Source organism: Hevea brasiliensis, chromosome 4 (assembly GCF_030052815.1).
Source record: "Hevea brasiliensis isolate MT/VB/25A 57/8 chromosome 4, ASM3005281v1, whole genome shotgun sequence".
Taxonomy (NCBI): domain Eukaryota; kingdom Viridiplantae; phylum Streptophyta; class Magnoliopsida; order Malpighiales; family Euphorbiaceae; genus Hevea; species Hevea brasiliensis.
Window position 1 is genome coordinate 13,241,237 of NC_079496.1, and position 24,624 is coordinate 13,265,860.

At 36.7% G+C, this 24,624-nt stretch overlaps 1 pseudogene; it reads right to left on the bottom strand.

The window, feature by feature from the left end:
- The window catches only part of LOC131179396 (BURP domain protein RD22-like), a 35,989-nt pseudogene that overhangs the window by 10,600 nt on the left and 765 nt on the right, over nt 1-24,624 (bottom strand).

A 24,624-nucleotide genomic window follows, 5' to 3' on the forward strand; every position in this document is an offset into this window, starting at 1 on the left:
CGTGAATGGATCAGCTGGATTTTCAGCTAATGCTATTTTCTGCATGGGTACATTGCCTCGCTCAACTATCCCTTTGATAATGTGGTAGTGCCTTTCTATGTGCTTGGATTTCTGGTGAGACCGGGGTTCCTTATATCCAAACAACCTCTTTTGCAGCATCTGATGCAGCAATGTACTCAGCCTCTGTAGTGGAATTAGCAATCGTACTCTGTTTGGAACTCTTCCAACTGACTGCACCTCCATTACAAATGAACACAAACCCAGAGGTAGATTTTCTATCATCGATATCTGATTGGAAATCAGAATCAGTGTAGCCATCCAATTGCAAGTCACCACCTCCACAAATCAAGAATAAATCCTTAGTTCTTCTCAAGTACTTAAGGATATTCTTGATATCTATCCAGTATTCCAAACCTGGATTGGATTGAAACCTGCTAGTCAAACTAACAGCAAATGCTATATTCGGCATAGTACATATCATTGCATACATCAAACTTCCAATAGCCAAAGCATATGGAATCCTGGCCATTTTATCTCTTTCTTCATGTGTCTTTGGAGACATCTCTTTAGAAAGGTGGATACCATATCTCACTGGTAACAATCCTCTCTTGGAATCAAGCATGTTAAACCTCTTTAACACCTTTTTCAAGTATAAACTTTAGGATAAACCAATTATTCTTTTTTTTCTATCTCTATAGATGTGAATTCCAAGAATATAGGTTGCCTCCCCTAAGTCTTTTATGGAGAATGTATTTGACAACCATACTTTTACAGTTGTCAACATACCTATGTCATTACCTATCAACAGAATACCATCCACATATAAGACAAGGAAAGTGATAGCACTATCACTAACCTTCTTATATACACATGGTTCATTAACATTTTTGATAAAACCAAATGACTTAATGGCTTCATCAAAATGGATATTCCAACTCCTCGAAGCTTGTTTCAACCCATAAATGGATCGCTTTAGCTTGCATACCTTGGAACCATCTTGGGATTCAAAACTCCTAGGTTGTTCCATGAAAATGTTTTCTTCATTGTATCCATTGAGAAAAGCTGTTTTGACATACATCTGCCAAATCTCATAATCATAGTATGCAGCTATTGCTAATAGAATCCTAATTGATTTAAGCATGGCAACAGGCGAGAAAGTCTCCTCATAGTCAATTCCTTACCTTTGGTGAAACCCTTTTGCTACTAGCCTTGCTTTATAGGTCTCTACCTTTTCATCAGAACCAATTTTCTTCTTGAAAAACCATTTATTCCCTATAGGTACAATACCGTCAGGTGGGTCAACAAGATCCCAAACTTGATTCTTATACATGGAATCAGTTTTGAATTTCATAGCTTCAATCTATTTTAAAGAGTCTATATCTAATATAGCTTCTTCATAGGTAAGTGGATAATCTCCATGATCTACTTCTTCATGAGTAAACAAATCTTGTTCATCTTTATGAAGAAAACTGTATCTCACTGGTGGGTGAGATATCCTAGTCGATCTGCGAGGAATTACTGTAGATGTTTCATCAATAAGTGTAGGTTGACTAGATGGATCTATATCCATTTGATCTGTTGGTTGGTCAAAATTCTCCAATTCTAACTCTATTTGCCTTCCTTTGCCTCCTTTTTGAATAAACTGTTGTTCAAGAAATATGGCATCTCTGCTTATCATAACCTTTTGTGATGTAGGCAAATAAAAATAATATCAAAAACTTTCTTTTGGAGATCCAACAAATCGACCCTTTTTTTATCTGGTTTTCAATTTATCAGTATTTAGCTTTTTGATATAAGGTGGACAACCCCAAATCTTAACATGCTTAAGACTTGGTTTTCTTCCATGCCATATGTCATAAGGTGTGGAAGAAACTGATTTTGATGGAATCCTATTCAGAATATGCAAAGCTGATTCTAATGCAAATCCTCAAAAGAAGATTTGCATATCAGTATAGCTCATCATACTATGTACCATATCTAATAGGGTACGATTTCTTCTTTCAGATACACCATTCAACTGTGGCGTTCCTGGAGGAGTCAGCTGGGAAACAATGCCATACTCTTTCAAGTATTCATCAAATTCTGTACTTAAGTATTCACCTCCATGATCTGATCGAAGAGTTTTAATACTTTTTCTTGTTTGATTTTCTACTTTAGATTTAAATTCTTTGACCTTTTCAAAGGATTCATGTTTGTATTTCATCAAATACAAATACCCAAACCTTGATTTATCATCAGTAAATGTAATAAAGTAATGAAAACCATCTCTAACTATTTCCTTAAATGGACCACATACATCACTATGTATTAGCTCCAAAATATTTTCAGCTCTTAGTCCTTGTCCAACAAAGGGTGATCTAGTCATTTTTCCTTGAAGGCAGGATTCACGAGTTGGAGTAGGTTCAGAACCCAATGAGGATAAAATCCCCATTTTCTCTAGTTTTGCAATCCTATCTTTTACAACATTGTAACACCCCTCACCATTCTACACTGTAGCCGAGCAAGGCGTGTCACACTCGGTGCCGGAGCACTCTATCTTATCTTACTTTATTCCTTTAATCATTTTCAAGTTATTATCTTTTAATATCAATTATTTTTCGACGGAGAAACTAACGGAGTTTCTCCTATTTTATTATCGTTTGACGTGTTTCACTATTCACCTGTTTGAAAATTTCAATAATATTTTAAAATAAAAATCTCATCATTTCATGCATTATCTATATATTTCAATTCCGTATTCAAATCTATACAATTTCATTCATATCCATTTCTATACATTCCCATTCATGCTCAACTCATATATGAAAATTTTCAATCTTCATTAATCAGCATGATATACAATTTAATCATATATGAATTAACTGACTTATTAATTTACATCATATACCTATTAATTATATTTTCATAATTTACATTACAATACTATAACTAAGCATTTTATACAACATACAAATTATAACCTATATGGGCCCTATCTACATGCATTGCTGAGGAGGTGACAACCTTGAATACTTTAGACACTACTGCAGATCAGAACTCCAAAATCTCTGTTTAGTATTCGCTAGGCTTTACCTTCTGTACCTGCGCGAGGGAAACAAATCTATCGCGCTAAGCATTTCTGCTTAATTGTGCAATAATATAACAAAGAAATAATATACAAAATATAAATTGAAATAAAATATGGTTCAAATAATTTAGATCTAATTATGCTTCAATAAGGTTTCTAAAATTTAATATCCCCTTTTTTTTTCTTAATTTAGTCCTCTTTAGAGGTGCTTAGTTCATAAGGTTACAGTAAGAATATACAATATACTAATATTCTAATAGCATTATTCTTAACTTAATATTATTATGCAAGGTACATTTGTAACTTTTATTTAAATTATATTTCTGTTATTAATCTTTTTGTATCATTTAATTTAATACCTTCTAGGTTATCTTAAATTATTTCATAATAATTAAAGTTCCAGTGCATTCAATAATAGATAACTTTTTTTTTTTATCATCAGTCCAGTTCATTTCAATTCTTTCTAGCATTTTATTAATCGATTTCTTGATGATTTTGAGCCTCATTTTATTGTAATCATTCTTTATCTTGATATTTAATCTTCTTACTTCCTTTAATAATCAATTCAATTACATTTATACTTTTTCTTGCCCAAGTAACCTATACAAATTGACCGGACTGGATAAACGGGTAAACTAGCACTGGGTACCAGGTACCTCGGGCCGTCACACTATCAGTCACAATGTGTCTCCGGGTGTGCATACAGAATGACTAATAAGCCATAAAAGTAATAAGGCATAAAGCCAAGTATATCATAATCAGTATAGCCATAGGCCATCATAACACAGAATGGCATGATGCCACACGCATTACTACTATCAGAATCCTATTGGCATGCCAACCTATCCAAACCAATCACACTAGGCGTACTAGGGCATATTACAAAGTTATTTCTTGAATGTTTGTACTTAACATGAAAGGTTACTATTCATTTAGTCATTTAAGTCACAATATTGACTTTTTCATATATAATAGTTACATGAGTTTTAATCACATAGATTTACCACATTTTGGTTCCCAAAAGTATTGGCATTAGTTGCCAATCCATACTTCTAACCAATGGAGAATAAATCTAAATTTTAGTTTTTGGGTGCTAGAGTTCACTATTCCATTAGGCCATTCTACAATGAGAATTTGGCCAAGTGTTCTTAATCAAAGTTGTTCTTTATCGTGTCTAGTTATATTTCACTTTTTGAATCACCCCATTTGGAGTTTTCTAGCTCAAGTTATGGCTATTTAACCATAACTGGTCTGATTGCCTTTACCCAGAATTTCTGGGCAATTTTTGGTTCTGCCAGATTTGATAGTTCAATTTTAGCTAGCAATTTCATTTAGTTAAGTTCAGAATTTGAGTTTGTGTTCTACATGAAAGTTGTTCTAAATTGCCTCAGCTTTCCATTGATATAAATTTTAGGTCAATTGGACTGTTCTACACTGAGTTATGACCAAATGAATGAACACTATTCATTTGGTCATTTTGCCCAGGCAGAATTGGTGCTACCCAGATTTGGTCAATTTTTAAGACATCCAAAGTTTAGTTTCTAGATAGGGTTCCTTCATCAAAGTTGTGCCATTATGTGTCTAATTTCATGTCCAATTGGCATTGCACCAATTGAACTTACACAACCCAAGTTATAGCTACCCAAACATGCTGGACTCACATCCAGACCTGCAAGGCACTCAAGGCAGCACACCCAGCCTCAAATCCAAAGCTACAATTCACTTCAATTCTTCATTATACTCAGCCAAATGGTCACTAATTGACCATTAGAACTCCACTTAACATTACACAACAATAACCCTCAATTCATCACAAACCCTAATTAATCAAAGTCTCAATCTCATGCAACTCCTAATATCCCCAACTCCAATCCATATATACACATCAATTGACATCAATACACAAGTTTAATTGTAAGTAAATCATCAAAACCCTCACCCTCTCTTGGCTACTAAAATTTCATGGGGCAAGTTCATGGATCTTTAATTCATTTTTCATCAAATTTTCAACTTAACTCAACTTAAATTCATACTTAGAAAAGAGTGGAAACAAGAAAATTAGAACTAACCTTGACTTAGTCACTTTCCAAGACTTCAAAACTTCACTTTATTCCTTTCTTTTTGCTGTCCAAAGCTTGCTCTAAGTATGAGGATGAGTTTTTGTGAAGGGAGTAAGAGATTTTATGGTGAAATGGTGTGGGAATTAAAGCTTTGAATGAAGAAATCAATGGAGGAAGAAAATTAGTGGGTTTCGGCTAGCTGATTGGAGGAGGAAGACAACTAATTTTCTTGTAAGTTTTATCTCTTTTTAATTAGTTTATAAGGTGTGTGTTGCAATATGATTGGTGGAGGGTTTTTAATGACATCATATGATGTCAAAGTCCCATTTTTCTTCATTTTTCCTTTCTTTTCTTTTTATTCATTTTAAATTTAATTTTTAGCAATATTTATTTATATTTTATGTCATAATAATTATTTACTTAACTGGACAAGTTGGTCAAAAATCGTCTCTGAAGACGAAATGACCAAAATGCCCTCTGTTTGGCTTATCGAGCCAAAATCATCTGTATCGATCTAAAAATTTTTCTAAACATTTTCTTGGCATTCTAATGCCATAGAAGCCTCAATGACTCTTCTCTGGAGTCCCAAAAATTATTTCATGAATTTTCTCCCGGGTTTAGGGCTTTTAGCTGCGAGGACCGCAACTTCCCACTGGGTTACCCATCGCTAAGGCACTGGCTCATTTAACTTGGTTGTATTTTATTTCTAAAATTTTTTCTAAATTTTTCTTATTAATATTTGAGTTATTTATGACTCCTTACTCTAGTTTACATATAGTTCTAGTCATTCTAGCTGTCCGAACAGATATTGGTCACCGAAACAGCAAAATGTATAGACTAGCTAAAGTGAGGGTGTTACAAACATGACCTGATCTTAAGTGCCAAAGATATTTTGAACTTGAGTTGATTTTCATCATGGCATTGCATTGATTGCTTGCATTCAATTTGTGTTTATCATTATTATCCAGATAATAAAGACCATCATGCATATAACCCGAGCCAACATATTTATTTCCAAAATATATATTGCAAACATCATTTGTGAACTGAAATTCATAACTATTTCTAGTCAAACTAGATATAGAAATAATGTTCTTAAAAGCATCAGGTACATACAAAATATTATTCAAACACAAAACATGTCCACACATGTAAAAAGATTTAGATCCTATGGCTAAAGCTTCAACAGTTGAGCCATCGCCAATCCAGAGTCTAACATTTCGAGCATGCAAGCTGCTACTGTTTGCTAGTTCTTGCATATCATAATAAATGTGAGAACTGGCACCAGTATCTAAAACCCAAGATGTAGATGAACTATGAGCATCATTAGCATCTAAATAACAAGATATAGACATACCTTCTGAAGGTGTATGCTTCTTGTCCTTCAAAGAAGCAAGATACTCTGGGCAGTTCCTTTTCCAGTGCCCATCCTTCTGGTAGTGGAAACACTTTCCTTTGCCTCCATTAGCTTTGGTCTTCTCTTTTTGTTTCGCTATCTTTTTGGAAGGTCCTGGAAGTTGAGGTTTCTTTTTCTTATGGCCCTTCTTCTTATTAGACTTTCCAGTAGAAGAAGATGCAATCAAAGCTACCTCTTTTCTTTTATTGCCTGGCATATTCTTTTGGGCAATAAAAAACATGTTAAGTAAACTAGCCAAGGTGTATTCTTGCTTAGTCATATAGAAATTTGTCACAAAATTCCCAAATGACTCAGGTAGGGACTTTAGGATCAAATCCGTCTGTAGTTGGAAATCCATGTTAAAGTCAAGATGTTCCAGTTGCTCAATAAGACGAATCATCTTGTGGACATGATCTCCTATATTCTGTCCCTCAGACATCCTCATGCGAAATAGCTATCTAGATATCTCATATCTAGCATCCTACTGTGCTCACCATACAACTGTTGCAGGTGAAGAAGGATCTCACTTGCACTCTGTATGTTCTCATACTGCTTCTATAACTTATTACTCATAGAAGCAAGCATGTAACATTTGGCTCTCATATCATGCTCCTTCCACTTGTCCAAAGTATCATGTTCCTCTTGAGTGGCCTCTGGAGGTAAGGGACTAGGAACGTTTGAGTCTAGAACATATCTAATAAGTTCTAGGTTCAGGACAAGTTTTAAATTTCTTAGCCAATCTGAAAGATTAGGTCCCGTTAACATATTGTGATCAAGTATGCTCGCAAGTATATTGGATGGTGGCGGTTGTTGTGTGCTCATTATTATCAGAAGAATAACTGCAAAAAATAACTAGATTAATTAGTAAATGTATCAAGTAATTAACCAAAATGATTATGGTCTTTTAATCAAATTGGTCCTCCCACTAACTTAGCAAATCCTACACTTCCAAAGTAGGAAACGGAAATCCTAGTGGGATGGATTTCTAGTGGGTGATTGAATTCTTATAGTCTTATTGATCATCCTCAGGCACATCCATTATTGGAATTACAATAAACTATAAGTGAGCAACTCATTACCCATCACATCTCCTGTGAGGTTCAATAATTTATCTAGCCCCTAATGCTCAAAATCTCAGGTACATCCATTATTGATTCATCTTGTATTAGTTAAGTTGATCCCATTAAGCCAGTAAACATGCAAATAATTTTAATGTCCTGAGGCACATCCATTATTGGCCATCAACTTATTTACATATTTACAACATCTCATGCTTAATAATTATTCTTAAGAAAATCTCTTAAATTTAATGCATCACATGCAAGTATTTAAAATTTCTTAAAATAATTGCCTCAATGGAGAGGCCCATGATATAATTACTTTAATTATACTATTTCTAACTTAATCATTTGTTTGGAAGATTTAGTGGTTGGCTTAATTACTATTATGGTCTCACTTTGCACATTATTCATTTGGCATGCATATATCGTATACTTGCATACATTCCCATACATCTCATGCATACATGGATAAATAATAAATATGGTATGATCATGGACTTTCTAAGGGATTCAATTCTGAGCCACCAAGAATTGAATCAGGGCATTCCTAGGTGCATTTCATTCATTCATTTTATAAGAGTTGCTAAAGGAGTACATAATCAACACTTGATCTTGAATTCCTCCCAGTGGTCCCACCAATATTCTTGATCTTCTTGCAATCTAATTACATTGTAATCCTTGGCATACCAAGGCGAATTTACAAGAATATGGACTTTAAAGTCCTTAAATAAATGAAATTACAACCCAAATTATTGCAACTCTTATAATACATGCCACCAAAAATAAAATTAATTATTTTACAACACAAAGAAAAATAAAAAAAAAATAAATCCAATCACATTGGTCTTTTATTGTCCATGATCATCCATCATGCATATTACCATTTAACAATTAAATAAAACATACATACTAAAATCAAATTGAATATCTTATATTCAACTAAAAAATTCAGATTTGAATCTCATTCAAACAAATTTAAAAATTCAGATTTGAATCTCATTCAAACAATTGAATCAAAATTTAATTGTGTGATTAAAATTCTTAATTAAACAATTTAATTAAGCATGGGCCTAATTATGGGCCTTAAAAACCAAGCCCATACATCAAAACCCAAAACCATGTGCATGGTTGGTGTACAACCATGCAAGCCGCCACATTTGAGGACCTCAACATGCATGCCGCCACCATTGGTTAATCCAAATAGCTTTTGATCAATTCAATCACACAATTAAATCTTAATAATCAATCTAAATGGCAAATATAGTGGCTCTGATACCAATTGAAGGAGCGGAAGCATGGTGATTATTTCATTAGAGTATTGAATTTCAAAAATTTTTCTTTTAGGGTTACATGCATCATACCACATCTCTTATGTGTCTAATTAATTTCAATGCTCAATTGCATATTAAAACACTTTTAATATGTATTAGGATCTATGTTTACCATTCAAGATTGTGAATTAACAAATTAATTCATTTAAACCTTAGTTTAAAAGAGGAGTTAGAGCACTAACTTCTTTGATGCACTATGGATGTGATTGGCACCTTTAGGAAGCACCTGGGACCCCAAGTGTTGTCCCTCTAGCTTGTCCACACCAAGATCACCAATGGGCAGCCCCCAAATCAGCTTCTCAAGCCTTGCCAACTAATTATAATTTGGGTTTTTACTTTTATAGAGGTTGTATATGTGTATAGGACACTAGAAACAATTTCTAGCAATTTTAATTCAAAGGATTTTGAACAATTCTCTTTGAATTGATGAGACAAGATGAAGAGAAGAGAGGGAGAGAGGTGTGCCACCACACATGAGAGAAAATAAGAGTTGGCTGATTTTTTCTTATAACATCTCTTTATATAATTAGGTCAAGTAATCACTTAAACCCTATGCCACATGTCACCACCACATTGCATCTTATTTTTAATTAACTTAATCACATTAAGCCAAGTGTCAAAGCTAGACTTAATCTTGACTTTGATCATCTTACATGATAGGAAGACAAATAGCAAGCTTATATGATGCCATGTGTCACCATCTCATGGTGCCACATGTCACCATGTGAAATGACCAAATTACTCTTATGTTGTAATTTTGAGTTCTCAACCCAAAATCATTATTTCTCCTCTTCAAATCAATTTATATCAAATATAAATTAATTAATTAATCTCTATTAATTAATTTCTCACAATTAAATTCATATTTAAGCACTTTAAATATAAATTTAACTTATATTATACATCCAATAACCTAGATTTAGTTTCAAGTCATATTAGGAACTTTGCAATCTTATTGCAAACCAAACCTATTTAATTAATTAATTAAACTCTTTAATTAATCAATTAAATCACATTTTACTTGGTGATTATCTTGTGTATGTGTGTGACTTACTAGGCTCATCACTAATTGGCAAAGAGATATGATATTAACTCTTAATATCATTTTAGGTATCTCATAGACCATGGTTGACACCTAGCATAGCGTGCCATGACCACCCAATCAGTAACAAGGAATACCTTAAATGAACCTTTAATTATATGTTACCATGTGCTAGAATCTCTCTGTCACTAAATCCCAATTCGAGCTGGAGTCATGGTTTATGTCAAACCCTATTTGCTATGAATATTATATTCTCTTTTAATTCCAGTTCTTGATTAATTAGATTTTCTTGTCAGAAACTCTTTTCTGATTAAATCTGTCTGTCCTGGCTAGGAACTTGAGACATCAAGAACAATTAAATGAACATAGGATTTCATTCCTATTTATTTAGGGTAACAGATTCCATCTTGATCAACACCTATCTCCATATATAACTAGTAGAAGCCAACACATGCCCATATACCCATACACAGTACGAGTATGAAAGCAGTATCAAACTCAAACCACCTATATACAAGATAACTGTGTTATCTCAGGTTTAAAGATTATATGCACTGATATGATATATGATAATGCATTGACAAGAGTAAACTCCATGTGCTTATCATATGCGTCACTGGTTCGGCCTACTTATCATGTATAAGTGCCTATCATGTTTATTATATGGCATGAGACTCACCATTCCATCTTATTTATATCTCATATAAATACCTTGGGAACAAACATGAATACAATCTTTCTGGATAAGTCATGTCCTGTATGAAGTATCCTTGATTGTGAACCAATTTATGATACTTTGTGCTAGAAATACTGTCACTCATATTCTTAATAACTTAAGTATAGAATTTCTAACAAAATATCAATGGACATTTTCTATTACACATAAATACATTATGTAAACAAAAAATTGAAATTGCCTTTTATTAATAAAATATGTACAAGATACATACTAAATGATATGCTCTAGGGCATACTACTAACACCAAGAACAGAATTTACATTCAAGGGGAGTCGATTTACATTCAAGGATGCACATCAACTTCAAGGGAGGTAAGGGAGAAAACAAGATTTGCAAGATTTCTCTAAGGGATTTTCAGCTGAAGTTCCAAAAGTCCGAGGCTGTAACTCTCTTTCTGGGTTCTTTCACTCTATTTTCTTCTCATGTCTTCTCTTTATCTTTTTATAAACTTAATTGTAAAACTCACCAAGGGTGAGTAGGTCCTTTATTCTAGGGTTAGGGTGTAGCACTCAATTTTCATTATGGATCTGGTTTGATTTTATTTAATACATTGGGTATTTTATTATTTGATTCAATCTCTTGTGATCTTAATGCATGCTATGTGTTAGTATCCACTTAGTATTGATTATAGATATTAATTGAAGGACTGAAATGTGAAGATTAATATTAGAAAATCGGGATTTTGAACCTAGAAAATCTGACCTAGAGATAGGTTGATGACCTTTGTGGAGTTCCAAAATTAATCAAAGATCTTAAAGGGTTTTAATTAATTTAATCACCATGAAAGTAGGGTTTATATTAATTAAAATACACCTTGAGTGCCTTGAGAGAGGACTTAAGATAACTTAGGATTAATTTCTATCAAAGTAATAATCTCCCATTTATTGAATGAATCAGATTGATTCTATAATTGATTGAAGTGTGAACCCCTAGCTCTAGAATGCCTTTGTCCATTAGTATTTTATTTTAGTTAATTTTTTAGATTTTATTTCTTTCAATTTAGATATAATTATTATTTCTCTAAAATTCGATCATTTAGATAATTAAAATCACTATAGTTTGGTACTCAACACGGTCCTCGTGGGAACGATACTCTACTCATCACTTTATTACTTGTTAGTGATCCGTGCACTTGCGGTGGTTGAAAAACCAGCAAACACTTTGCCATAAACTAAAATTATTTTTCCCATCTAACGGCTCCACCTCAAATTTTGTATTCGCTATCTTTGACATCTCGAACTAGGCTCTGATACCACTTGTGAAAAATCACACCCACACAAAATAAAGAACACAAAATTTAACGTGGTTCAGCGTAAGCCTACTCCACCAAACAAATCTACTATTAAGAAAAAATAATTGCAACCACTAATTATTTTTTTCACCCTCAAAATCACTCAAACAAAACTCATGGAATGCAACACACCTCTCCACTTTGTGGGCTCTCTGCAATACATTCCATATAATGGCCAACCAATTATTTATATATATAGGCCACTAAAATCTAGTCCTTTTGGACTTTAATTATTAAACTTCATAATTTAAATTCTACTAAACTTCCTAAACTAATTATACTTCCTAAATTAGTTATACTTCCTAATTCCTATTGGACTTGGACTCTAACATGAAAATCTAGCATAATATTTATTTTCTCCCCTAATATTTGGTGCTTCACAATCTTCAATTGTTCATTTTGCAATTTGAGCTTCCTTTGACGAAGTTTTTATGAAAAAATATTTGAGAATTTGTGGTAACATATTACTTGAAAATGGTATGGTTTCAACAATTTTTCTTGGCTAGAAACTGGAGGTTTTGTCTGATTTAGTAAAATTAAAGGTCATGTTTTTGTGAGGAAGGAGATCATCACATAAGAAGAATATAGTGGCTGTACTCGATATGAAACTAGTTTTTCTCAATTCATTACAATAGGCAACATCATACCCAGCTCCTCTATATTCTGCCCTACGGTTGATAGAGTCGTTCTCTGCAAATGAAATAGTGATTTCATTTCCTGCATGCAATATATAATTGCAAATCAAGAAAAAGATAATGCTTCACGTGAATCAAAGTGTACTGATTTTCACAATACAATAGCATTCCAAAAGAAGGGGGGGGGGGCCCTCGGGGTTGGCAATTTAATATTTTATATATTGAAGCAAAATAAATAAATAAATAAACTTGTAATGGATTATTTGTCACTAATACGGCGATTGTAAAATAAAGAGAAAATGAAACTAACTGGGCTGTAAAAGATCTTGTATAGCTTTGGGCATGGAAGTGTCTGGTAACATGGACTTCCAATACACCTCTGCCGGCAAATAAGCATTACTTCCTCTTAGAGTAAGCTGCCAAACTTATATTAATTAGTTTCTGACACACACACACACACACACACACACACACACACACACACACATATATATAATCACAATTGTTTTTTTAAAAATAATTAAGCATATATAGAACAGAATTTAGTACTTATACAGAATAAAGCAAAGATGGGAAGAAGATGATACTCCATAGGAACTCCAAATGATATCTATTGAAAATTTGGAATGTTTAATAATAAGAAAATGATGTGCAATGAGTGTGAGAATATTAATTTATGCACAAACTAGAAACTGTTAGAACAGGCATGCAAATCTAAAGCACACACATAAATCGTAATCACATAGTATAGAAAAGAGAAAAAGAATAACATAGAATTTAACGTGGTTCGACCGTAAGGTCTATGTTCATGGGCAAGACAAGAGAAAAAGTTTCACTATGATGAAAAAAAAAGGAAGATACAATCACTCAAAACTCTCAAACCCTAACCCTAGTGTATTTTCTGAATATCTCACTACTCTTCTGCAAAAAGTGGCGTGAAACTTTCGGGTCGGATCACAATTCGGGTCCATGAAAACATATTCAAAATTCAAGCCACATAAAAAATAATAATTCTTCCCCTTAGCTTAAATTCCCTCTGTCATCAACAAAATAACCACAAAATAATCTGTCTCACCATATGCTCTTACAAGGGCACTATTAAGCACTACAAACACCAACCAAGTCTAGGCAATGCCTAAACTTGCTGACTGGGACTTTCTTAGTCATCATATCTGCTAGATTATCATGTGTAGAGACTTTCTGCATAACTACAGTTCCCTGAGACATTTTTGTCCTGAATGAAGTGATATCTGACATCAATATACTTAGTTCGCTATGGTAAATTTGATTCTTTATGAGATGTATTACACTCTGACTATCACAAAACATTGTTGCTTGTTCCGTATCAATCCAAAATTGTAACACCCTCCCGGTAACCACTCCGTACATTCTACTGTTCCGGTGACCGGTGTCGGTCCGGACAGCTAGAACGTCCGGAAAAATAATTAAACTTAAGTGAGGGACCAAAATTAACTCAAATATTAATAAGAAACACTTAGTAAAATTTTTAGAAATAAAATACAACCAAGTAAAGCAGTAGGTGCCCAAGCGATGGGTAGCAGGAGGGAAGTTCGATTCGCAACTAGGAGCCCTAGACCCGGGGGAAAAATTATAAAATAATTTATGGGACTCCAGAGAAGGGTCATTGAGGTTCCTATGGCATTAGAATGCTAAGAAAATACCTAGAAAAATATTTCAATCGGTACAGACAATTTTGACCCGTTAAGCCAAACGGAGGGCATTTTGGTCATTTCGCCTTCAGAGGTGATTTTTGGCCGACTTTTCCAGTGGTGTAAATAATTAATATGACATAAAATATGAATAAACATTACTAGAAATTAAATTGGAATTGAGTAGTGGAGAAAAGAGAAGAAAAATCAATAAATTGCAAATTATGACATCAATGTGATGTCATTTAAAACTTCCAACCAATCACAATTAATCTACCATTTGACTAACTAATAAAGAGACTAAATGAAGACTAAAAGATTAAAAATTTCAGCAGCCATCCTCCCCAAAAGAAACCAGCCGAAACCCTAGTCCCATAGCCACCTCCATGAAAGCTCTTTCAAGCTTCAAATTTCCATGCTTCCTCACCCTAAAACCCATAAGTCCCTTCATCAAAAATTAATCCCACACCTAGACAAAGCTCTTGGCAGCCAACAAGAGGAAGGAAATTGAAGTTTAGGGCTTGGAAAAATTCTGCCACTTGAGGTTAGTGCATATATACACTTAAAACTTTTAATTTCTATGTTAAGGACTTGAAACCAACAAGTATTTGTGAATGAAATGAACCAAACTCATGTGTATGTTCAATATAGAATTCGGCAGCCCTATTGAAGGTATAGGAATAAGTGTTTTGTTGGTCTTAAAGTGGACTAAAAATGATGTTGAGGATATATATAGGTGATGAATTGGTATGCTAACTAAGGCACCTTGTAGAAATTATATTGTGAAGCTAGGGTTTTGGGGAGTAAAAATTAGCTTGGCTTATGAAATTGTTAAAGTACATCCTAATGGTCAATTAGTGACCATTTGAAGGAATTTGACCTTAATTGGGACTGGAATAAAGCATGGCAAAGGGAAGGTGTGTGCTGCCTAGAGGGTGCAGAATGGTGACTGAAAATTCAGTCCATTTACACAGCCATAACTTTGGCTGTGTAGGTCTAATTGGTGTTTGGCTAATTGGACATGAAACTAGGCTTATAATGACACATTTTTGCTGAAGAAACCATGCCCAAAAGACCAAAGCAAGAGGACCAAAACTTGGCCCCAATCCGGATACCCTGCACTGATTCTGCAGAATTTGACCAAATGAACAGTAACTGTTCATTTGGCCATAACTCACTGTAGATTTGGTCAATTGACCTGAAATTTTTACAGAAACAAGTTAAGACATAGACAAACAACTTTCATGAAGGAACCTACCCCAAATTATGGCCAGAACCTAACCCAAATGGCTATGGCAGTCACTGTTCATGCTACTGTAGATATGGTATTTTCTGCAGAATACAAATCCGGCCAGCTGTGGTTTTTGGACCATATCTGGAGCTACAAAACTCCAAATGGAGTGATTCAAAAAAATAAATTCAACTAGACAAAATAAGGAACAACTTTCATGTTTTACATTTCTTCAAATTCCCACAGTAACAGTGTCCAATGGAATAGTGAAGTTGACTTACCAAAACTGAAAATTCTGCTTGTGTTGAGTTACACTTTGGAATGGTATTAACACTTAATGCCAACAAGTTTTAAACACCAAATGTGGTATGTGGGGAGTGCCAAAGTCAATGTACACATTTTTATTCTAAAAGTCAACATTTTTGTTGACCAATGATGAATAGTGACACCAAAAATTTGAAATTCACAAATTGAAGAATTTAAAAGTTTCAAATGCCCTAGTATACCTAACAAGATTGGTTTGGATAGTTTGGCATGCCAATAGGGTTCAGTTAGCGATCGCACATGGCAATATGCCATTCAGTGATTTTATGGCTTTTAGCCACTCGACTTTGTATTGAGCTTTGGCCTTGTGCTCGATATATTTACTGACTTGTTAGCTACATTGCACTGCCGGGAGATGCATATGTGACCGATGGTGTGACGGCCCGAGGTACTAGGTACCCAGTGCCAGTTTACCCGTTATCCAGTCCAGTCATCTAGTGTAGGTTACTTGGGGTAACCAAAGGAATAAAAGTGAACAACGTTAATAAAACAATGAATATATCAATACCAAACAAAGAAAGCATACACATTCTATACACATTTATTTTCTTGTTATTTTCTTCTATTATATTATTGCACCACTAAGCATTATTGCTTAGCGCGTTGCTTTTGCCACGCGTAGGTACTGGAGATCCTGATCGTGAGCCCAGTAGACCACAGACTGGGTGAGTCCATCCGGCAGTTCTGCTCAGTGTCCGTGTCACCTCACTACCTGCAGTGCATTGGTAGGGCACTAGGTGTCATTTTGTCATTTTGATATTTTGTAGTAGATTTTTACTTTCTCATATGTATTTGAACTCATGTAATATATTTTGATGTTCATGTAAATAATGAAAGTTATGACTATGAATGCAAAAATTTGAGCATGTATTTATCGCTTGTATATGAGAAATGGATGTTTGAGAAATGAAAAGGCTATTGAGAACTGAAATTGAGAAATATTGTTGAGTTTTTGATATTGAGACTCTGTTGATGAATTGAAGTTGGGTTTGTTTGAAAATTATTTGGAAGTGTTTTCACAGGTTTCGAAGAATGGTTTTCTCCATTTTTAGCCGATACTCCGCCGGATTTTCTTTAAAATCTTCGGAACCTCAAATGAATAATACTTTTGATAAATGGTTAAAATAAATCATATTTCATAAATTAACTTCAAAAGCATGACACAAATTAAGTAAGGTATATTAGAGTGTGCCAGATTGCAGTGTGGCATTACTTACTCGGGTATCTTGTACGAGTAAGGGGTGTCACATTTAGTGGTATCAGAGCACGGTTTAGGCGTTTCTGGGCCTAGATTGAGTCCATACCATGCATTGCATTTGTAAGAGTCGAGGTGACACTAACGCAGATCTGTTTATCTTTCTTATTTTGAATAGGATATGGATCCTTCATCTCAGAGAGCCGTTGAGGAGGAAGTGGAGAGTCATGCTCCACTGCGGTGAGGCGGGGGCATGAGAGAATCTGCTCCGACTCAAGCGAGCACCTTTCGGCCTCCCGAGCCATGTTCCAACAAATGGCCGACTTCTTTAGACAAATGGCCGGGGTAATGCCAGCACCACCACCACCACCAGCTCCACAGTAGAAATCACACCTGGAAAGGCTAAGGAAGTTTGGAGCTGTGGACTTCTATGGCAAGAGAGAAGACGATTACATTGCGGTAGAGAATTGGTTGAGCAGGCAGGCAGAGTCTTGAAACAACTCCACTGCACCCCTGAGCAAAATCTAGAAGCTGCCGTATCCCTGCTGCAAGATGATGCTTATGAGTGGTGGGACACCATGTCCAGTGAAGTGCAGCCAGAAGCTGTAACTTGGGACTTCTTTCTTTCAGAATTTAAGAAGAAATATGTGGGTACTGTATATCTGGAAGAGAGAAGAAGAGAGTTTATTAACCTGAGGCAGAGACAGCTGTCAGTGGCCGGATATGAGAAGAAATTTGTTCGATTAAGCCATTATGGAAGGGAGATAGTCCTTAATGAAGCTGAAAGGTGCAAGAGATTTGAAGAGGGACTAAATGACAACATCAAGATCCAGCTCACTGCCTTGGGAATCACAGAATTTACCAAGTTAGTGGAAGCTGCAATAAAGGTGGAAAAAGTAAGAATTAGTGAGCAAACTAGAAGAGAGAGACAGCAGAAGAGGGGACCAGGTCAGTCTAGTTCCGCTCCTGGATTTGGGAAGAAGTTTAAGGGTCCTCCTGCACAGAGTTCAGCTCAGCCACAGGGTCAGGGTCAGTCTCAGGGGCCCAGGCCACAGTTCACCCCTAGGAGAGGTCAGTCCACACCATCAGTGGGCAGCTCTCCAGGGATGGGGTTCAGGGGACCAGCCCCAACATCTTCTGCATGTCCACACTGCCTGAAGTGGCATAAGGGGGAGTGTTGGAGAGTAACTGGTGCCTGCTTGAGGTGTGGGTCAACAGAGCATCAGTTGAAGAACTGTCCACACAGAACTACTACAGCTGCTCCAACACAAGCAGACAGACCTGCTCCTGCACCACCAAGGGGTAGAAGGTCTGGTAAATCCGAAGCTGTGGGACCATCTCAGAGGCCTGCATCTGAGCCAGCAAAGAGGCCAGATAACAGACCACCTGCCAGAAATTATGCCTTGAGAGCTCAGGAGGAGGAAGATGCCCCGGACGTCATCAGGGGTACGTTCTCCCTCTACACTACACCTGTGCATGCATTGGTGGATCCAGGATCCACTCATTCATACATCTGCATCAATCTACCTGTAGAAAGGGGGATACTAGTAGGGGAGAGTGACCAAGACATTCTGGTCACTAATCCATTGGGCCACAGTGTAGTGGTGAACAAAGTGTACAAGGGTTGCCCATTAAGGATTCAGGGGTATGAATTCTTGGCGGACTTGATTGAGTTGCCCTTCCATGAGTTTGACGTGATTTTGGGAATGGACTGGTTGTCACGTCATCAGGCAATAGTTGATTGCAAATTGAAGAGAATTTCTTTGAAAACCCCTGAGGGTAATGAGATCACAGTTGTGGGGGAAAGGACAGATTTCTTGTCCAATGTCATCTCAGCCACAGTTGCAAGAAGAATGATGAGAAAAGGCTGTGAAGCCTACCTAGCACATGTGGTGGATACTAGGCAGGCTAAGCCAAACCTGAGTGACATACCCACAGTGAGAGACTTCCCAGAGGTATTTCCTGAAGAGTTGCCTGGTTTGCCACCAGAAAGGGAAGTTGAATTTGCTATTGAGACACTACCGGGTACAGCACCCATTTCCATTGCTCCTTATAGGATGGCACCCACTGAATTGAGGGAGTTGAAAACTCAATTGCAAGAGTTGCTGGATAAGGGGTTCATACGCCGATGTGTCACCATGGGGAGCTCCAGTGCTGTTTGTGAAAAAGAAGGATGGGACTTTGAGGCTTTGTATTGATTACCGGCAGTTGAATAAAGTGACTGTGAAGAACAAATATCCGTTGCCTAGAATTGATGATCTGTTTGATCAGTTGAAGGGAGCAGGAGTATTTTCCAAGATTGATCTCAGATCAGGGTATCATCAGTTGAGGGTGAAGGATGCAGATGTGCCAAAGCGCATTCGGGACCCGATATGGGCATTATGAGTTTACGGTGATGCCCTTTGGCCTAACAAATGCACCAGACATTCATGGACCTTATGAACCGTATCTTCCATCCATACCGGATCGGTTCGTAGTGGTCTTTATTGATGATATTCGGTGTATTCCAAGACCAGGAAGAACATGATGAGCATTTGAGGATTGTTACGCAAACCACGAGAGGAAAGGAGGCTGTATGCTAAGTTGTCCAAGTGTGACTTTTGGTTGAATGAGATTGCATTCCTTGGACACATAGTGTCGGTGATGGGATTAGGTGGATCCCAAGAAAATAGAAGCGATGATGGAATGGAAGCCTCCCAGAATACAAGCGAGGTCGAAGCTTCTTGGGGCTAGCTGGGTATTACAGAAGATTTGTGAAGGATTTTCCCTAATATTGCTCTAATGACCAAGTTGTTACACAAGAATGTCGATTTGATTTGGAATGACAAGTGTCGGACCAGTTTTGAGAAGTTGAAGGCTATGTTGTGACAGAGGCACCGGTGTTAACACGATTGTCGAGAAAAGACTTTGTGGTCTACAGTGATGCCTCACATAATGGGCTAGGGTGTGTATTGATGCAAGAGGGGAAGGTGGTCGCCTATGCTTCCAGGCAGTTAAGGCCACATGAACAGAACTACCCTACCCATGATTTAGAGCTTGCAGCAATTATCTTCGCACTGAAGATATGGAGGCATTACTTGTATGGTGAAAAGTGCTACATTTACACGGACCACAAAAGCCTAAAATACTTACCAACCCAGAAGGAGCTCAACCTTAGACAGAGGCGATGGATTGAGTTCCTGAAGGATTATGACTGTGTAATTGACTACCATCCTGGGAAGGCAAATGTAGTTGCTGATGCTTTGAGCAGAAAGTCCATCACAGCTTTGAGATCATTGAATGCCCGTCTAACTTTGGTTCGAGATGGAGCTATTTTGGCTGAGTTGCAAGTGAGACCAAACCTGCTACAGCAGATACTAGATGGGCAAAAGGCAGATGATAAGTTAATGGCTATTATGAGCAAGATCTCAGAGGGAAAAGCAACTGACTATGGGGTGAAAGCAGATGGGTGTCTGTATTACAAAGAAAGACTGTGTGTACCAGATGATGGGGAATTGAAAGCTAGTATTCTAAAAGAGGCACACACTAGTGTATATGCTATGCACCCAGGAAGTACAAAGATGTATCATGACCTGAAGCTTCAATATTGGTGGCCTGGTATGAAAAAGGACATAGCTGACTATGTGACTAAATGCTTGACATGTCAGCAAGTCAAGGCAGAACATCAAGTTCCATCAGGTTTGCTACAGCCTATACGCATACCTGAATGGAAATGGGATAGGGTCACCATGGATTTTATAAGTGGTCTACCTCTCACCCAGAGGAAACATGATGCAGCATGGGTAATAGTTGATAGATTGACAAAGTCAGCACACTTTCTGCCAGTTAGGACTGACTACTCACTGGAGAAGTTAGCAGAATTGTATATCAGTGAGATAGTTAGATTGCATGGAATTCCACTTTCCATCATATCTGATCGAGACCCAAGGTTTACATCGAGATTCTGGAAGAAGTTGCATGAATCCTTGGGTACACAACTCCATTTCAAAGACTTTCCATCCTCAGACGGATGGGCAATCTGAAAGAGTAATCCAGGTAAACAATTGAAACCCATGAAATTGATACAAATATTGAATTGAAATGATAACAATAACGTGAAATATATGTCAGGTCCTTGAGGATATGCTGAGGAGTTGTGTTATTGAGTTTGAGGGAAGTTGGGATAGATACCTCCTACTGGCAGAATTTGCATACAACAATAGCTACCAAGCTAGCATTCAAATGGCCCCATATGAAGCACTGTATGGGAGAAAATGTAGAACTCGGTGTCTTTGGACTGAATTGGGCGAACAAAGCTGGTAGGGCGGACACAGTGAAACAGACTGAGGAGAAAGTGAAATTAATCAAAGCCAACTTGAAGGTTGCCTCAGACAGACAGAAATCTTATGCCGACCTGAAGAGGAAAGAAATAGAATATGTGGTTGGCGACAAAGTGTTCCTCGAGGTTTCACCGTGGAAAAAGGTGTTGAGGTTTGGAAGAAAAGGTAAGTTGAGCCCTAGGTTCATTGGCCCATATGAAGTCATTGAACGTGTGGGACCAGTAGCCTACAGGCTAGCTTTACCACCAGAGCTGGACAAGATCCACAATGTGTTCCACGTGTCCATGCTCAGGAGATACCGCTCAGATCCTTCACATGTCATCTCCAGAGAAGAAATTGAAATACAGCCGGATTTGACATATGAAGAAGAACCTCTACGGATCCTGGCTCGGGAAGTAAAAGAATTGAGGAACAAGCAGATTCCACGGGTGAAAGTGCTTTGGAGGCACCATAACACCGAGGAGGCAACTTGGGAAAATGAAGAGACGATGAGGAAACAGTTCCCTCAACTGTTTGCATCAGGTAAATTTCGAGGACGAAATTTAAATTAGAGGGGAAGAGTTGTAACACCCTCCCGGTAACCACTTCGTACAATCTCATTCGTGACCGGTGTCGATGCAGACGGCTAGAACGTCGGAAAAATAATTAAACTTAAGTGAGGACCAAAATTAACTCAAATATTAATAAGAAACACTTAGTAAAATTTTTAGAAATAAAATACAACCAAGTAAAGCAGTAGGTGCCCAAGCGACGGTAATCAGGAGGGAAGTTGCGGTTCTCGCAACTAGGAGCCCTAGACCCGGGGGAAAAATTATAAAATAATTTTTGGGACTCCAGAGAAGGGTCATTGAGGTTCCTATGGCATTAGAATGCTAAGAAAATACCTAGAAAAATATTTCAATCGGTACAGACAATTTTGACCCGTTAAGCCAAACGGAGGGCATTTTGGTCATTTCGCCTTCAGAGGTGATTTTTGGCCGACTTGTCCAGTGGTGTAAATAATTAATATGACATAAAATATGAATAAACATTACTAGAAATTAAATTGGAATTGAGTAGTGGAGAAAAGAGAAGAAAAATCAATAAATTGCAAATTATGACATCAATGTGATGTCATTTAAAACTTCCAACCAATCACAATTAATCTACCATTTGACTAACTAATAAAGAGACTAAATGAAGACTAAAAGATTAAAAATTTCAGCAGCCATCCTCCCCAAAAGAAACCAGCCGAAACCCTAGTCCCATAGCCACCTCCATGAAAGCTCTTTCAAGCTTCAAATTTCCATGCTTCCTCACCCTAAAACCCATAAGTCCCTTCATCAAAAATTAATCCCACACCTAGACAAAGCTCTTGGCAGCCAACAAGAGGAAGGAAATTGAAGTTTAGGGCTTGGAAAAATTCTGCCACTTGAGGTTAGTGCATATATACACTTAAAACTTTTAATTTCTATGTTAAGGACTTGAAACCAACAAGTATTTGTGAATGAAATGAACCAAACTCATGTGTATGTTCAATATAGAATTCGGCAGCCCTATTGAAGGTATAGGAATAAGTGTTTTGTTGGTCTTAAAGTGGACTAAAAATGATGTTGATGATATATATATATATATATATATATATATATATATATATATAGGTGATGAATTGGTATGCTAACTAAGGCACCTTGTAGAAATTATATTGTGAAGCTAGGGTTTTGGGGAATAAAAATTAGCTTGGCTTATGAAATTGTTAAAGTACATCCTAATGGTCAATTAGTGACCATTTGAAGGAATTTGACCTTAATTGGGACTGGAATAAAGCATGGCAAAGGGAAGGTGTGTGCTGCCTAGAGGGTGCAGAATGGTGACTGAAAATTCAGTCCATTTACACAGCCATAACTTTGGCTGTGTAGGTCCAATTGGTGTTTGGCTAATTGGACATGAAACTAGGCTTATAATGACACATTTTTGCTGAAGAAACCATGCCCAAAAGACCAAAGCAAGAGGACCAAAACTTGGCCCCAATCCGGATACCCTGCACTGATTCTGCAGAATTTGACCAAATGAACAGTAACTGTTCATTTGGCCATAACTCACTGTAGATTTGGTCAATTGACCTGAAATTTTTACAGAAACAAGTTAAGACATAGAAAAACAACTTTCATGAAGAAACCTACCCCAAATTATGGCCAGAACCTAACCCAAATGGCTATGGCAGTCACTGTTCATGCTACTGTAGATATGGTATTTTCTGCAGAATACAAATCCGGCCAGCTATGGTTTTTGGACCATATCTGGAGCTACAAAACTCCAAATGGAGTGATTCAAAAAAATAAATTCAACTAGACAAAATAAGGAACAACTTTCATGTTTTACATTTCTTCAAATTCCCACAGTAACAGTGTCCAATGGAACAGTGAAGTTGACTCATCAAAACTGAAAATTCTGCTTGTGTTGAGTTACACTTTGGAATGGTATTAACACTTAATGCCAACAAGTTTTAAACACCAAATGTGGTATGTGGGGAGTGCCAAAGTCAATGTACACATTTTTATTCTAAAAGTCAACATTTTTGTTGACCAATGATGAATAGTGACACCAAAAATTTGAAATTCACAAATTGAAGAATTTAAAAGTTTCAAATGCCCTAGTATACCTAACAAGATTGGTTTGGATAGTTTGGCATGCCAATAGGGTTCGATTAGCGATCTTGCAAATGGCAATATGCCATTCTGTGATTTTATGGCTTTTAGCCACTCGACTTTGTATTGAGCTTTGGCCTTGTGCACGATATATTTACTGACTTGTTAGCTGCTCATTACACCGGAGATGCATATGTGACCGATGGTGTGACGGCCTGAGGTACTAGGTACCCAGTGCCAGTTTACCCGTTATCCAGTCCAGTCATCTAGTGTAGGTTACTTGGGGCAACCAAAGGAATAAAAGTGAACAACGTTAATAAAACAATGAATATATCAATACCAAACAAAGAAAGCATACACATTCTATACACATTTATTTTCTTGTTATTTTCTTCTATTATATTATTGCACCACTAAGCATTATTGCTTAGCGCGTTGCTTTTGCCACGCGTAGGTACTGGAGAACTCGATCGTGAGCCCAGTAGACCACGCATGGATGAGTCCATCCGGATTACGCTCGATGTCCGTGTCACCTCACTACTGCGATTGCATTGGTAGGGCACTAGGTGTCATTTTGTCATTTTGATATTTTGTAGCAGATTTTTACTTTCTCATATGTATTTGAACTCATATAAT